The following is a 12,927-nucleotide window of genomic DNA, read 5'->3' as shown; positions in this document are numbered from 1 at the left end:
CCCAGCAACTCACACCTACAGAGGTCACATAAATAATTACAGTTTAGATACATGACCATCAGCTGAGTGTGTAATCTGAATCTGGAAACATGTCCAGTGTATGAACTCACTGTGTGTGTGGTCTGCAGGATGTGGATGATCCATCTGAGTATGAGGCACCTACACAGTCACCACACACTGTATCTGAAGATGATGTGCCTGCATGAAAAGACAGAAACAAAACCAAGGTTGATATTTAATATGCCTTTAGTTCCTTTCTATGTCACTGTTACTTAGTGTATCACTGTGTGCCTGTGTGTGTTTTCCCCTATTCAATAAATAAAAAAGTAATCATATCACTATATGACAATAACAGTATTTGCTAACCTGGCTGTCTGATGTACTGTCCTGGTGAGCACTTTGTGTGTTCCAGAGCTCCTCTGCAGCCATCTTTGATTGGGTCAGTGCAGTAGTGACCTTCCAGAGGCTCACAGAGTGTGTCTGAGGTGGACCTGCACACCTTCTTCACTCTTAGATTTTTACCTATATTAAAACATAATACATGGATTACAGAGTTAGTAACATAAGCATTTCATTAGTTGATGCCCAATGAGCTCAAAAAATAAACAAATAAAGCAAACCACAACAAAACATGTACTTACTGGAGTCACAAACTGTGCAGGATCTGCACGACACAAGTCCATTGGGTGCATCAGTGTAGAGGGATGATGGACATGGAGCACACTTAGTGCTTCCATAGCTGTTGCAATGTATTAGCACATAACGCCCTATAAAAAGTAAATAAATCATAAGAACACAAATCAAACACACATAGAGGGAAGTCTGAAGAGGGGCATGTCATAGATTGCTCCTTACCAGGGCCACACATGGGACAGCACTCCTGTCCTATAAGGTACTCAGCTCTACCACAGGCAACAGAGACCCCAGACACAGTCAGGAGGAGGATCACTGCAATAATCACCAGCTTCACCATGCTCTCCTCTGGTTGGGGTGACTTCAACATGGTGTTCCCACAGCTAAGCCACACACTCATATCCTGCAAACAATAAAGAATACTTTTAGACAATGTTGCTGTGTCCATGGGTTTATATTAATGATGCACCGATATTGAAATTCTGCACCGATACCGATATTTAAATTTTTACTTTGGCCGATAATGATTCCAATATTTTTATTGAGTATGACTACGTCAGGCTACAGATCAGCCTCCTGGAGCAGCGATTTTCAGGTTGGTAAATTCACTCATGTAAATCGTCAGAAAATAGGCATTGTGTCAATTGTATGACTGTTTATATATTTGCCTGCTAGGCTAAGCCATAACTTGGTGTACATTACTTTATAAAGAGCTGTTTTGGGGTAATTACAACTTCGTTGTGAACTAATTCACGTTAGCTAGTTGAGCTAACACTGGAAAATATGTTAAACCTAGCTAGCAGCTATGGCGAAATGTTAACACTACAGCATCCATGATTACCGGTACAAGGACAGCAATATGCTTGGGTGTAAGAATAGCAAGTTATTATTTGACCGTGAGACTTCACCCAGGAAAGGCTGTCGTTTTTGTATGGAGAGGAGTGGGAGCTAGGCTAACGTTACTGTCTTGGCCGAGCTAACCTGCTGGTCGTGTCATCATAACGCCTTTGCACAGATATATGCATCAGCCGAAGTTTCCAAAGCAAATGTAGGCTACGTTTCAGTCCCAACTTTCTCTATTCACTTCCAGAGTTCGTGTTTTGGCCGGCGTTCGTGCGCTAGCCAGTAACGGCATTAGCTCGCCTCTGCTTGATTGAAATATCAGCTGAGGTAATGCTAATGGGTTTGAAATCTATTTCTCCGAGCTCGGTAGTGGTTCTCTGCATCTATGGAAATGCATTAACAGCAATCGGTAAGGGTAGACATTAAAGATGAAAGTGTTGCAGTGAATTAATTGTTGTTTTTGTCTCTTGCAGGAGAAGAACCTGATTTTTGGGGGAACATTTTCTAACAGCATTTTTTCCAGCATTCAGACTTTTTTAAACATTCAATAAAATGAATTGAAAATATTTCTGGCATCTTTCTTGTGTCTTTATAGATCTAATAATTTATAGCCTAGTGTAAAATGTGCAATCTCAAGTTCCGACCTAAATAAATAAAGGTCGTATAAGCCAGGTGGGCATAGCTTTGATGAGTCGTTGAAACATTGGCTCATTGTCGTTTTCGATTATTTGCCGACATCCCGGCGATGTCTTGCCAATGAGCAAACGATGAGTCGTTGAAACATTGGCTCATTGTCGTTTTCGATGATTTGCCGACACCTCGGCGATGTCTTGCCAATGAGCAAACGCTTCCTATGCGATGTCTTCTAGACTATAACGGCATTCATCGGCCCGACATCGGTAAGATTTATGTGGGCCGTCTGGGTAGCACTATAGATTAATGATGGTTGATGATGGCATTGAAGTGACTGTTTGCCTCTCTGTGGTGTAGTGGTAGTGCTGATTGCAATGTGCATTTTTAGTAGAGCGGCTACAGGAAAAATCGTGCAAATTATGATACAAGCGTGAAATTCGGCAGGTATGTGCTCAAGACCAATACAATCAAATCTACCTGATTGGCCACTTGAAATAGCGGCCATTTTCCAAGATGGCCGCCAAAAAAGACCCTAGAAATTGATTTATTGCTCAGAATTCACCAAAGATATTATGATACAAGCATGAAATTAGGCATGTATGTGCTCAAGACCAATACAATAAAATCTGCCTGATTTGCCATTTTTAATGGCGGCCATTTTCCAAAATGGCCACCATGAAAAACTCTAAAAATTGGTTTGTTGTACAAAATTGACAAAGGAAATTATGATAAACACATGAAATTTGCCAGGTATGTGCTTAAGACCAACACAATACATTCTAACTGATTTTCCAGTTTAAATGACGGCCATTTTCCAAGATGGCCACCAAAAAATACCATAGAAATGGATTTGTTGCACAGAATTGATCAAGCAAGTTATTATACAAGCATGAATTTTGGCATGAATGTGCTAAAAAACAATACAATCAAATCTACCTGACTCGCCACTTGAAATGGAAGCCATTTTACAATATGGCCGCCAAAAGACTGAATTTAGCCCAGAAGTGAGCAAGAAAATGATGATACAAGTATGTAATTTTGTGTGTTTGTGCTAAAGAGAAATATAATGAAATCCACCTCATTTGAAACTTGAAAATGTAATATGGCAGCCATTTTTAAAGATGGCCACCAAATAAGACACTAGAACTTCATTAATTGCAATTAATTTAGAAGATGTGGCCCAAATCAATGTTAACATTCACTACATTTCTGTTTCCTTCTATGATAAAGTCATCGGAAATTCAATTAATTCCTGTGTCAAGTCTTGCACAATCAAGTTTGATAGGCAATGCATTAAGAGAGTGGAACAAGGGGATATTTTTTGCTAATAATGTATAGCCATCTTTATCTGTCTTTGCAGGATTCGTATCAGGAGACTTTAATTGTTCTTTTGTGTCCTGCTGACACAGACAGCACTTTGACCAGTCAGTGTGTGTTATATGTTCGTTGTCCATTGTTAATCTAAAAAATCAGATTGAGGTATGATCTTTTGATCACCTTTTGAATCCATGCATGGAACAGTTATTTAAATTTCAATTCGTTTTGGGCTGATTGGCAAAATGTGATTCAGAATTTAGTGTAGGTATTTTAACAGAAAGACGCACGTGTATAAAAATGCTATTTGTTTTTCCACAATGTAAGCCTGTTTTAACAAAGCTGTGCAAACACATACAGCAGGTGGAGAAGAAGAAAATGCCTTTGATGAGTGGTGTGGCAGTATATCAATATCAATTACTGATTATTCTGACCATGTCACAAGTAAGATGTAATATTTCTTTACCCACCCTCACCTTGAGCATGGAAAAGGGCAATGTTGCTACAGTTAGTCAAACCAAACTTTTTTTTTTGACGTTGCGGTCAGTCAGGCCTTCAGAGTGGTTACACAGAACACTTATATGCTAATATGCTATGGAAGAATATTAGACTCAAAAGTTTTGTACGTGTGTATCACGTTTTGAAACTGTAAAAATGATCTGTACAAGTAATTGTCAATATCACAAATATGCCCTACACTTACAAATCTATTCTACGGGTACGGATCGGTTTTACAGCTACAAATCATCCTACAGTTAAAAATATTTTACAATTACAAATATATTCTACAATTACACATCAATATTCTACGCACAAAAAGCTGCTCTACAGTTACAAATCTTTTCTACAGGTGTACAGACTTTTGCACCACCTTAGGGATGAGAAGTGTCTCATATGTATTGTGTGTGTGTGTAACAGGATTTGTAACTGTAAAAATGATTTGTGATTTAACAAAAAAATAACACGAACAATTTTAAGTATTACTCATATGTCGTTCACTTACAAATATATTCCACAGGTATTAAATATTCCACAGTTGCTGTCTTTCAATTACGAAACTATTCTGCCATTACAAATCTCTGCTGCTCGCACAAGTATTTTCTACAAGTACACAATTACTTTTGAGACTGTTCTGGCGCTTCCTGTTGAATAGCCAATGGCGATCCTCAGGTTTGGCTAGCCAACCATGAATCTCAGTTCACAAACCAATCACAGAGCAGGAGCAGCGCCGTCGTCGTGGCTAGTTGTGTTGGTGCAACCAAACTTGGAGTCTACGCTTGGAGCACGCTAGCAGAGAATGTCTAAGATGTCTAAGGAACGGGCTCCGATGCTAGTTTCCTATATGCCTTGAGGTACATTGATATACAGCCAGTGTACCTGATACACGGGGCAAGTAGTTAACAAAATGTTTCCCCTCTCTATCGGCAGTTATCTTTCTGGCTGTTCCTAGGTAGTTAAGTTATCAATTTATTTACATTTCAAATGGGTGACTTAAGCTATGTTAATTACAGTCATCGTTTTACATTTCTGATGGTTCGTTAACTTTGATAATTTGCCAACTGTACCTGTGCAGATAAACTACTACAAATACAATCATGCTTTTCCAGAATGCTCTCTACATAGTGTTTCAGTGTGCATGTAAATATGCATCGTTATTTTTGTCTATTCATGTAGCCTAAGCCAGTGTTTCTCAAAGTGTGGTTCGCGAGCAGGCATGCTAAAATATAATAGGCTATAGATGATTTGTTTGCGATGTTGAACAACTTTTATGTAAATCCAAACAGTTCTGTAACACTGCCTATGTAAGCTACGCCAGTTTAAATCATGAATCCTGACAATAAGCAAGGTGGTTCAATGAGTAGGCCTACTATTTTTTTGTTTAGCTAGGTGGTCTGTGAGGTTTTTTTTATTTATTGGTTAAGTGGTCCTTGTTCTGAAAAAGTTTGAGAAACACTGATGTTATCTCTTATCAAGGGCCTTCAAGATCACTCCACTGGATCACTGGACCATTCTCTACATCAGCATGGAGAACATGTAGCCTACCACTGAATAGAAAATACATCTCCTTCCCTCCTATATTTGTTCTTTAAAATGTGTTTCTTAGGTCTATTGTATTCTAGTCTTTGAACACCATTATTGTAGACTTCTCCCCTGTCCTGTCTGATAAATTTAAAATTGCATTTTTAAATATTATTCCCTAATGCTGGGATATGTGAACTTTAATAAATAATTTGATTCATTATGCTTACGTTTTTATCCAAAGCAACTTAGACATCAATTCTTAACAGAGCCAGTTTCTCAAAGCAAGTTGGGGATACACGTAGGTGCTTTGTGGCAGCTGAGAAACAAAATCACAACTTTTCTGGCTACTGCAAATGGTGCACACATTGTAGTTAAATATACAACTAGGAAAAATAGCAATCGGCATACAGTTTCTCATTGCATAGTTTATTCATTTAACAACTGGAACTCTGGTCACCGTGTGAAACACTGAAATTGTTGACTATACTGCATTGAACTTGCAGAAAACAACACTAGATCAAGCCAAAACCATAATTGCTTTATTTCAGCGTTGCATCCATAGCTTCTTTGAAGGTGTCCTGTCCAGAAGACCACCAGGTCTTTCAATGTCTCTAAAGAACCTGTAAGAATTAAAAGACAATATCAGAAAATACTTTTAGTAGTAGTTCGTTTGTTATACAATGCTAGCCTGGTTAGCGCTTCGGACTTGTAACCGGAGGGTTGCCGGTTTGAGTCCCGACCAGTAGGCACGGCTGAAGTGCCCTTGAGCAGGCACCTAACCCCTCACTGTTCCCCGAGCGCCGCTGTTGTTGCAGGCAGCTCACTGCCGGGATTAGTGAGTGCTTCACCTCACTGTGTGCTCAGTGTGTTTCACCAATTCACGGATTGGGATACTTTCACATATTTTTCAGTCTGCGAGTGGTTCAAGTACAGATCTCTCATCAAATCCAAATCACTCTGATCAGCCAGGTTTCAAAATCGGGAGGGGGGGGGGGGTCTTAGGAAATATTTGTCATACCACTTACAACGTATTGTCTGAGGTAGGCTGTGACACGGCATGAGTCTTCCATTTCATCTTCGTCAACCTCCGTTTCATCTGTTCAAACCACTCTTTTCAAAATCATCTGCAACAAAAACAGTGCGCAGATTTAGCCTAGTCTACTGTATGACTTCAACGAGGTGATCTTCAGTTTCGTTCTGCTTACAGTATCTCACTGCACTCCACTGCCCTGTTTACAAATGCTACAGTGGACTTAAACTGCCACCTTGTGGCGATAAGTTTTAATACATTTCACACAGCTGCATGAATCACAGAAAGTGCGAAAGAAGTGGCCACTTCTGAATGGGACCCACTGTATGTGGTAACAGTCAATATTTTTTTTCAAATGTGCTTCATAAACATACAATCCTGCACTGTGAAAACAAAAAACATCTGAATTATACTTCTCCCTTCACCCAAATACAATAATGAAGGTGAAAGGAAGTTATTAAGCATTAATGGTGCTTCTTAAAGGGGGTATTTTTAATAGTCTAGGTCCAGAGGCTGCCTTTGAAGAGCCTGTTCCAGTCTGGTTTTCGGCCTCTCTAATAACCTGCCGGTGTAGATAAATGTATCATAGATAATGATCTATCACTGACAGGAACCAACAAAAATGTTTGAAAATAAACTGACTTTTAAAGATAGAATAGTAGTGATTTCTCTTTAACTTTTACAAAATATAAAACATACACATCCGAGGATGTTGTTTTAAGTAAGAATACTGCCGTCAACAAGTTCAAAAGGTATGCTTTTTGAAACTCACATCGGGCGGCGACCTATTTTCATAGACAGTAAAATATATTTTATGACCCACCTGTGCTTCAGAAGGAGGCAGCAACTGGGGATCCATAAGAACCTGCTTACACAGAAGAAATAGATACATAGACAGATGGATGTGTCTACCAATGCCCAGCACAGTATTTCTGTATTATTTATTTTGTACCTTATGATCAGTCATGAAGAACCATCAGAAAATGCCAACATAGCCTAGCTTATGTTGACACCAGTTGGTATGTTTTGTCACACATATCAATGGATACTTATTATTAACTTATAACTAACTCTAGAGCAATCTGTTGAGCATCAAACCTACAGTACTACGGTTTTTCTGCAGTAAGGAGTTTCTGTTGCCTACTATAAGAGTTCGTCAAGTCCGAAGTAGCACCTCACAATCTGGAGGTAGACCTGGCATACGAGGCCTAATGGTTAGCACACCTCTTGATAATAATGCTGAGCCTACCTTATGACTGACAAACTCCCTTAAAACTTTGACCGTATTTGTTACAAACTTGAAACAAAATGTCTTCAAAAGTATGTTGAGTGTTGTTATTTATTTCCATCCATCCACACACTACATTTCCGTTGGCACTTGTATGCTGCTTAAACTGAACATTTAGCTACCATTGCTATTCTACATTGAGATTGAGTGGGATTTGGCTAACTAGCGGTAGCTTAGTTATTTGTCTGTTGCCCACATTAGTTGCCATTGATTGATCTCACCTCGTTGCCCCGTATATCAGGTACACTGGCTGTATTAACAAGGAATAGTGGACATAGAACAAGTTTGTGTGGTGTAGGCTACCAACATACCTCAAGGAATACAGGAAACTAGCGTGCTCCAAGCGTAGACTCCAAGTTTGGTTACACACACAGACAACGACGGCGCTGCTCCTGCTCTGTGATTGGTTAGTGAACTGAGATTCATGGTTGGCTAGCCAAACCTGAGGATCGCCATTGGCTATTCAACAGGAAGCGCCAGAACAGTCTCAAAAGTATTTCTGTACTTGTAGAAAATACTTGTGCGAGCAGCAGAGATTTGTAATGGCAGAATAGTTTCGTAATTGAAAGACAGCAACTGTGGAATATTTAATACCTGTGAAATATATTTGTAAGTGAACGACATATGAGTAATACTTAAAATTGTTCGTGTTATTTTTTTGTTAAATCACAAATCATTTTTACAGTTACAAATCCTGTTACACACACACACAATACATATGAGACACTTCTCATCCCTAAGGTGGTGCAAAAGTCTGTACACCTGTAGAAAAGATTTGTAACTGTAGAGCAGCTTTTTGTGCGTAGAATATTGATGTGTAATTGTAGAATATATTTGTAATTGTAAAATATTTTTAACTGTAGGATGATTTGTAGCTGTAAAACCGATCCGTACCCGTAGAATAGATTTGTAAGTGTAGGGCATATTTGTGATATTGACAATTACTTGTACAGATCATTTTTACAGTTACAAATAATTTCTACAGTTTCAAAACGTGATACACACGTACAAAACTTTTGAGTCTAATATTCTTCCATAATATGCCTCATATATAATATTCCTGTCTGTTCTTACTGCCCTACTTTGTAGCCTACTTTCCTACCACAAATTACACTGTATATGCCGTTTTACATTTGAGTATATGCACTGTATCACTCTCCATATCCTTACAATATTTAGACCAAAACTATCTGAATTAAAACAGCCACTGAGGTTATTCAGAATTAATTTTAGCCACTTACAGCGACCACTGCTGATTGATTCACTCTGGTCGCCTTGTTCTCTAACTCTACTTGACTCTACTCTAACTTGTGGGGACAGTCGCAGAGAGCACAAATTATAGTGAGCGGCACATTATTACCATATTATTACCGTTAGTACCATTAGCACGTTATTAGTGTTTTTAAACGCCCATATCGAGAAAATCATAAATTACCGTTATTAGCATATTATTACCACAATGGTATCGCATCACGCACCACCCTCCATTGACATCAAGAATTGTCATTATTAGCATGTTATCACCATGTTATCAGTGTGTTATAAGGGGCTTATTTGTCGTTAATAACTGTTACCGCTGTTATTTGCATGTAAAACCAAAAGCGACCTATGCGACCGGAAAGACGGAAGTCATTATTTGTCTATGGAGGGTCGGCGAATAAAGCGACCAAAGTGAATTCGCCTGGAGCGAACCAATCTGGGCGACCAGAGCGATTAAGCGATTTAGCAATTAAATGAGGTAATGAGCGGTTCGGCAAAAAACAATTGGAATGCTCTTGTCTTCGAATATCCCAGGCTGACAAGCCAGAGCCGTTATGTGATTAGCTAAATCAAACATGTCAATGTCACGTCCAGAGCGAAAAAAGCGAATTCATGACAAAGGTTCTTCAACGACCTTGGCTACTTGGTAGCTGAGGTTGTTTCTGGTGTACACGCATCTTTTGTTTAACAGCAACATCGAGAAAACCATGAATTGCCATTATTAGCATATTAGTGTCATTGTATTATTAGCATGTCATAACCATTTTATTTGTTTGGGGGGGTGGGGGGTGGCATCACGCAACACCCTCCATTGACATTAAGAACTGGCATTATTAGCATGTTATCACCATGCTATTTGTGTGTCATAAGTGGCTTATTTGTCATTGTGGAACATTTTTAATATCTGTATCACTTCATCATCTATGGAAACATATTTAAGGAGAGTGAACAATTATTTACACCACATTTGCAATTTGCACATTTGAACTTTGCAAATTTCTAGGGTCTTTTTTGGCAGCCATCTTGGAAAATGGCCACCATTTCAAGTGGCCAATCAGGTAGATTTCATTGTATTGCTCTTGAGCACATACATGTTGAGTTTCGTGCTTGTATCATAATTTGCTAGGTCAATTCTATGCAATAAATCAATTTCTGGGGTCTGTTTTGGCGGCCATCTTGGAAAATGGCCGCCATTTCAAGTGGCCAATCAGGTAGATTTGATTGTATTGGTCTTAAGCACATACATGTCGAATTTCATGCTTGTATCATAATTTGCTAGGTCAATTCTATGCAATAAATCAATTTCTGGAGTCTTTTTTGGCGGCCATCTTGGAAAATGGCCACCATTTCAAGTGGCCAATCAGGTAGATTTGATTGTATTGGTCATAAGCACATACCTACCAAGTTTCATGCTTGTATCATAATTTGCACGATTCTTGCCAAATTGGCCTTGTAGCCGATCTACTGTTCGAAACCCAACAAAACCTTTGTTGTTTTACTTTGACACTTTGCAGTTTGCAGAGCAATTTGTGTGGATAATGATTAAGCGGACATGCATTATTCATGAACCGGTGATTTCCGCGTGTTTTCGGCAAGATCTTTCTTCATATTCTGTCTCACTGTGGGCTTGTGAAAATGTGAATCTCCCGGCACTCGAGGAGCGGAGGCAGAGCAAAGCGCTGTTAACAAGTAGGCAGGGTCTTGTTGAATATTCACGGATTTTATGCAAATATCACAAGTTAACCTGTTCACCAACTAAACTGGAACACCGGGAATTGAACTGACAACTTTCAGGCTACTGCATGCTAGCCCAGCTCCTTAACCACTACACTACCACCGTCCAGTCATACAAATCACGTTAGTCATCATTGCCCAGCAAGAAGCTCACAATCAATTCAATTGTTTTGCCACGATCTGTGGAGCTTACAGACAACGTACATACAACTAACTTAATACACAACTGAAACAAAAGCAAGTCACAAACTCTGCAACTCCATATTACAGTTTTATTTACAAAGGCAAATAAAAAACTGACTGTATTCCTCACAAATTATGAGAATTTGAGCTGTTTGAACTTGCCTTGCGTCTCAACTTCACCTGCCAACACTAACGTTATCATCGCATCCCTTGAACAGAGTCCTTCTATGGAGAGCCTGGCCACTCTGTACCGAATTTTGGTTGCAGTTCCAGCAGAGTTCCACTGGGGGCGATCGCCATGAGTGCAAAATGAATGTGAGTCAATGGAGCTAGACAGCTAAATTTGTCTCTTTCACCTGATTGTCGTTGAGAAATTTCAGATTTGATTGTAGTTTGTATAAGTTCAACATGGGTTATAGGTCAAAAGTTGAATGAACGAGCACTGATGTCCTTTTGATTTCTTACAGGTTGGGTCGTTGTTGCCCATAACACACTAGCATTGTGCTAATGAATGACGTCATTGACACGTTTGAAAGGCTTTTTAGAACAATTAAGTGACTTTAAAATATATAATACTCAACCAAGTGCATTTTCTTTGCCTCCCCTTTTGTATACAATATTCAAATTACTTGACAAAAATGATATCCCGAGAAAAGTGGATTTTGAGGGGTACATCTCCATAGACCTCCATATATTCTGCACTCGTGGACGAGCGCCCTCACGTGGAACCAGAGAAGGAACTGCAACCAGTTCAGAAACTGGAAGTTTTCCGAGAGTGGAAGCTCTCCCCTTATTAGACATTAGTCTTTTTCGACTTTATGCAGATCTGCTCACATCTGACTTGATGTGATGCATGCTGGTTTGAACACAATACATACTGGGATGGACGCAATGCATACTGGTAAGAAATCCTGTCCGACTTCTGTCAGCCGGGGAGGGATTTACCACCGTGTCACCATGTCACATGACCTTAAAATATCGCGGGAGTCTTAGCCTGCAGACAGATCTTGCAGTTGCCTTCCACGGTCTGCACGACCGGAACCCCCCTCATGACGTCAGTTCAAAGACGTGATAGGGCCATTTGGGAGGAATCTCCTCATGACGATTTTGACGGGTGTCTCATGCTGCTTCCTTATGTTGGAATGCGAAAATTAACTTAAATGGAAGGGATACCTTCTTATCAGGGTAGGAATTTCACGGCGGCCACGACGGCCATGGCCGTCGTAGCCCCTTGCGTTGGCCGTGAAGCCCCTTTGAAAATCATAGGTTTACAGGCCACGGTGGCCTTGGTGCCCCCTTCTTTCAATATTCTGCTTTGTCCTACTAATAGCGATTTTTATTTAGCCTGTGGCCTGTCAAAATAATCTTAGCATTCACAGCGCAAATTAATTTAGTCTTTTACGCAGTGGAGAAAGTGACAGCGCAAGAAAGTGCGTCCAAATTCACCCATTCTTCTCAGTTGAACTACTCGCGAAGTAGCTATTCATCACACAGACATCACAAGTATCACATGAAAGAACTTTTTCTCAGCTTTTAAACGATGTTAGCCGATAATTGCTGTGTTAAACGGTTCGCGAGAAAAGTAAATAATATAATTCAATTTAATCATACATTCTACTGAAGGTTTTGCGTCCATGATCTCCCTACCCATTCATCTCGGTGGAATACTTCACGAACCCTTCTTTTAACACATGACAAACCACATATCAGAATAAACAGCAGACCTTACCGAACACAAAGGTGTAAAGCAGTCCCCTGTACAGTTAGCCGTTCCAGAGTAATCCAGTTTTGAATTTGCAGTAAATTTCGACATGCATGGATGTCTCCAAATTTGGGCTTTAAGTTTTACAATGTGTTTAAATTGTTCCACATGATTTCATAACGGGCCAAATACAAAATAAATGTTACAAATATCGCCTAGATATTGGTAAATCAGAGGACAGCTGACCAAGAGTTTGTGAAAGTAGCCTTAATGATCACAAAATGC

At 39.5% G+C, this 12,927-nt stretch overlaps 1 protein-coding gene and 1 long non-coding RNA gene across 4 annotated transcripts in view; both read right to left on the bottom strand.

The window, feature by feature from the left end:
• LOC143101384 (tumor necrosis factor receptor superfamily member 14-like) overlaps positions 1-12,927 on the bottom strand; it is a 147,428-nt gene that overhangs the window by 107,567 nt on the left and 26,934 nt on the right. The window contains exon 9 of one of the 3 annotated variants that reach the window (XM_076264690.1): positions 856-1,036. The exons of the other annotated variants lie outside the window; for them this stretch is intronic. The gene's annotated coding sequence lies outside the window, so the exon portion shown is untranslated. The remainder of the gene's footprint in view (positions 1-855; positions 1,037-12,927) is intronic. 3 annotated transcript variants of the gene reach the window in all.
• LOC143101389 (uncharacterized) lies at positions 5,790-12,778 on the bottom strand. The gene is made up of 3 exons (XR_012982295.1): positions 7,299-12,778; positions 6,471-6,569; positions 5,790-6,065 (listed from the first exon to the last, which is right to left on the bottom strand). It is a non-coding gene; the product is annotated as an uncharacterized LOC143101389 (long non-coding RNA).

Source organism: Alosa pseudoharengus, unplaced genomic scaffold, assembly GCF_046254945.1.
Source record: "Alosa pseudoharengus isolate Yale_2024_CS ecotype anadromous, Long Island Sound unplaced genomic scaffold, YU_APseudo_1.1 YU_APseudo_1.1_scf_34, whole genome shotgun sequence".
Classification (NCBI taxonomy): domain Eukaryota; kingdom Metazoa; phylum Chordata; class Actinopteri; order Clupeiformes; family Clupeidae; genus Alosa; species Alosa pseudoharengus.
Note: the sequence above shows the minus strand (reverse complement) of the source record. Positions and strands in the feature narration are given on the sequence as shown.